Below are 4746 nucleotides of genomic sequence, written 5' to 3'. Positions count from 1 at the left end.
GGATCTCAGTGGACCACAATCCACGACTAAATCAATCGACAGGATTTAAACCAAGGGCTCTGGGCAAACGTGATAGAGCTAGAGGAATTAGAAAAAGGATACGGATTAAAGACATGGTCTTTATTCCTGAGCATTTACAGATACTTTGTTTCCTGAAACATTCTGAGAAGTCAAATTCTCTTCTCTTTGTGCTACAGAGCTTGCAAGCACCAAGAAAAAATAAAGCTTATTTTCTATTTTCTTTTTGGTGTGTGTTTGGTTTTGGTCAATTTCTAATAATCATCTATGATGCCTGCTTAAAATAATGCATGCTTAAGACAGGTAGGTGGTGTGGTAGTTAGGGATCTGGACTCCCACATGGGTGACCATGGTTGGAGTCCCAGACCTGGCAGCTTGCTTTCTCACTTCCTCTCTCTCTCTCTGGTCAAATTAAAAATAATAATGATGAATATAGTTAAATAAAATATTCTTAAAAATGAAAATACTAGTAATGCATGATTATGCCATATGGTTAGGAAGACAGAACACACATAAGCAGCATAAGGAACAAGTGTAAACTGCAAGTGCTGTTGGGATGCAGAGTAATGGCAGAGGGGTAAAAATGAAAACATGTTCTTCTTAATCAAGGAGGACTTCCTGGAGGACAGGAGGCTGAATTGGGAAGTAGAATGGTAATATGAACTTTAAAAAGAAAGTTCCGGGCCAGCAGTTGGTGTGGTGGTTAAGGGCTGGACTCCCACATAGCTGCCAGTGGTTCAAGTCTGAGACCTAGTGGCTTGCTTTCTCGCTTTCCCTCTTTCTCTCTCTCTCTTTCTCTGTCCCTCTCTGGTCAAATTGAAATAAATAAATAAAATAAAGTTCAATTTAAAAAAAAAGGAAGTTCCAGATGGAGGAACCATGGTTCTAAAGCAGGAACCAGTATAAAATACATTATATTATTTTTTAGGTTGAGGAGCAGATATTCTTGAGTACAGTTTATTTTCCCTGACAACAGATATGAGATGAAACAAGACGTGTGTGATAACAGGAAGAATTCAAAGTAACAGGTTCTTTAATACTGCTGGAGACTAAAGCAGCAAATGGAGAGGAACCCTGAAGCACTTTCTCCTAAGAAGTCCTCTCATGTGTGACCGTGAGCTATGGCAGGACTGCTTAGACTCTGGGAACCAGCTCCCACTTTCTGTCGTTGATTAGAAGGTTTGGAAGTCTGGTCATCAAGGCAGGAAGGCTCCCCCAGTGTTAACCACCAACACTGAGACAATGGGGAGGAGGGAGGGAGAAACTGAGGTCATTCACTCAATAAATATTGGTTGAGGACCTACTATGTGGCTAGCACTATACAAGGTACTAAGGATCTAGATGATCAGGGCATAATTCCTGTCAACAAGGTGCTCACAGATTAGGGGGAGAGACAGTTCGCTTATTCACTCTATTGTTTTTAATCAAAATTTAAAAAGTATCTAGCACTTAATGTGAGCCAGGCAGAGTTGCAGGCACCAGAGATGCAACTGTGAACAAGACAGACCTGCTCCCTGCCTTATCAGAGAACAATCTCTGGGGCAGAAGACGGGCACATAAAATAGGCAGCCATCAATGCTAGCAGGGGGAATAGTGGTTGGAGCTCTGGACTCCCACATGGCTGACTGCAGTTTGAGCCCCAGGGCTGGCAGCTTGCTTTATATCACTGACTCGCTCTTTCTCTTGCACACACGCATGCACACGCTCTATAGCAAATTATGAAATAATAGTAACAATAATAAAGTTAAATAAATATTCAATTATTTTATTTATTTATTTATTTTAATTTGACCAGAGAGAGAGAACAAGCCACCAGGTCTGGGACTTGAACCATGGTTGGCCATGCGTGAGTCCAATGCCCTTAACTACCATACCACCTGCTGGCCCCTAAATAAATAACTCTAAAAAAAAAAAAAATCAGGCCATCCTAATTTAGGGCAGTGTGTGCTATGAAGGAGGAAAATGGTTGCCATGGTGGGAGGACTTATTAAGGGCATCTGTGCGGGAACACAGGAGGCCATGAAAGAGACCACGCTAATGCTGTCTCAGAGGTTGTGTAGAAGAAGGGTGGCACGGAGCTGGTATAGTGGGCTAGCACTTGTGTGCCCGCTCAGCGTCTCATCAAGAGCTCATGGCAAACCGTGCCCATGCCGAGCATCTTCCCTCTAGTCACAGGGTGGCACTGGCCAGTGCTAAGGCGGCTCTTCCAACACAAGCAGGAAAAGCCAGAGGAGAATCCTAACAGAGCCAGCCCAGGGAATGAACTTAGCAGTGTTCCTTATTCTGCTGGGAAGCTTCTCCCTCAGGGCTAGGCTCTTTGCGGGAGGCTGGGAATGGGAGGGCACTGTGGAGGGTCTAACTCTCTCCATCCTCCCCTCAATGATAACAGTTTTGAAACAGGCTAGATTTTTAATAAAAAGAAACAGGTGACTTGTCTAACTGCAGCTGAGGACAAACCAGGACAACAGAGATTGTCCTCCCCAGAAACTGGCGGGTGCTTAACCAGTCCCCTCCACCAGCCATCCTGCCTCCAGCCACACCACCTCCCTGGAGCTGAAGGACAAAGCAGGAAAGGGGATGGAGGAAAGGCGATGGCATGGGCAGAGGCCCAGAGGTGAGAATGGCCCAAGGGATGCAGTGGGGAGAGGAAGTGGCAGAGGAGGTTGTCACAAGTACATGAGGAGTGCAATGTGCCAGGCTAAGGGGCTGGGGACAGTGAAGGCTCCTGAAGGGTTTTATGGATAAATTTGGACAAGTGCTTCCACAATACAGAAGATGGAACACAGCAACACGCCAGTGCTATCCAGATGTAAGGTTTTATTAAGCTATTCTTAACATTTTGTCAACTTTGCTCATAAGTTTTTAAAATAAAAAGGCGGGGGCAGCAGGTGGCATGGTGGTTAAGGAGCTGGACTCCCTTATGGCTAAGCATGATTTGAGTCCTGGGGCTGGCAGCTTGAAAAACACAAAGCAGGAAAGGGGATGGAGGAAAGGCGATGGCATGGGCAGAGGCCCAGAGGTGAGAATGGCCCAAGGGATGCAGTGGGGAGAGGAAGTGGCAGAGGAGGTTGTCACAAGTACATGAGGAGTGCAATGTGCCAGGCTAAGGGGCTGGGGACAGTGAAGGCTCCTGAAGGGTTTTATGGATAAATTTGGACAAGTGCTTCCACAATACAGAAGATGGAACACAGCAACACGCCAGTGCTATCCAGATGTAAGGTTTTATTAAGCTATTCTTAACATTTTGTCAACTTTGCTCATAAGTTTTTAAAATAAAAAGGCGGGGGCAGCAGGTGGCATGGTGGTTAAGGAGCTGGACTCCCTTATGGCTAAGCATGATTTGAGTCCTGGGCCTGGCAGCTTGAAAATCATGCTGGGCTCGTGTGCATGCATGCTCAAAATCCTGAGAGGAGAATGGAGGAGGAGGGATTGTGGCATGGCCATCTCCAACCCCCAGGGGTGATTTTACACTTTCCTTCTCTCTGTCTCTCTCCTCTCCTCTCTGGTGAGTGCACGTGCTGTATGGCAAAAATCTTAAAAACAAACCAACAAACAAAAAACAGACCATTACAGATAAATGTGAAGTTCCCTTTGTCCTCCTCCCTAGGACTCTTCCCCTCCCTGCAAGAGGCACTGCCGTCATGACTTGGGGGTGGCTCTTTCAGGCCCTGGTTTTATATTGTTACCGTCTTCACACACCTATGAATAACATGTTGCTTCAGTGCATTTTAAAACAAGCTGTCCAATAGTGATGATACAGATGGCATCTTTATTTTTGCACTCCACATTTTTAAAAGAGTCTTAATTTGAGGTTTTGGCAAAATGCCCACAAAAACAGACCTGGGTTTGTAAGATCACACTCGCTACGAAGCAGTGGATCCCAGGTAGCAGAGAAGGAGCAAGGAGGGTGACAGTGGGAAGGAGGGGATGATCTGAGCAGTAACACATGCTTAGAAGAAGGCCCCAGGGAAACTGGGACTTTTTGCTCTGTCCTTTGGGGGTGGGGGGCGGGGATTTATACTGGACTTTCTGTTCTTCAACACCATGAACAGGGCCTGGGACTTCCACTGAAGATGCCCAACGGTTCTTTGTTGACTGAGAAGCTGACAGGCGGAGGGATCCAGAATGCCTTCCATATTCCCCGCCCCACGTAACCGCTCAGATGATGGCCCTAGTCTCCAAGATGAGCACCCCGGGATGAGAAGTTGGACTGCAAGGAAAGATGAATCCAGAAGCCATCTTTGTAGTCCAAAGGAAGTGCATCCGTGTCCCACAGGAGGGCCTGATCTCAGGGAGCAGACCAGACTTTCCATTCTCGGGGCTGGAAATCCTGTAAAAGGTAGTCGAAGATGAGGGAGGACTTGAAGGGAACCCAGCAACTGCAGAGGGGGAAAGGTTTAGTCCTCTGGGGGCCAAGGGATAGTTTAAAAACCAATTGAATACAAAAAGCAGTTTCCTCAGAAGGCCAGGAGGGCAGAGCCCAGCCTCTGCATTACCCACGAGGGTCTGATTGCCCTTTGTGCGGTGGGTACCCGCAGCCCATTAGCCAAGGCAGAGGAGGAGGAAGAAGGTGTAATGAGTGATTCTAGAATCATAAAGACCTTGTCACACACCCACACTCCCAACCTTGCCTCCACTCCATATTCATCAATAAGATGGACAGGCGGGGTGCTCACAATTGCTTCCTAGGGACTTATTCTTGACCAAGTCCAGTCTCTCTATTAGGGA

General features: G+C 46.5%; 1 long non-coding RNA gene across 1 annotated transcript in view; it reads right to left on the bottom strand.

Moving 5' to 3' along the window:
* Positions 1-3612: 3612 nt before the first annotated feature.
* The window catches only part of LOC102486474 (uncharacterized), a 16899-nt gene continuing 15765 nt past the window's right edge, over positions 3613-4746 (bottom strand). The window contains exon 3 of the long non-coding RNA XR_003548018.1: positions 3613-4348. This is a non-coding gene — a long non-coding RNA (uncharacterized LOC102486474). The remainder of the gene's footprint in view (positions 4349-4746) is intronic.

This window comes from Tupaia chinensis, unplaced genomic scaffold, assembly GCF_000334495.1.
Source record: "Tupaia chinensis unplaced genomic scaffold, TupChi_1.0 Scaffold146740_1, whole genome shotgun sequence".
In the NCBI taxonomy this organism is placed as follows: Eukaryota; Metazoa; Chordata; class Mammalia; order Scandentia; family Tupaiidae; genus Tupaia; species Tupaia belangeri.
The sequence above is the reverse complement of the archived record's forward strand: the minus strand, read 5'-3'. Positions and strand labels throughout refer to the sequence as shown.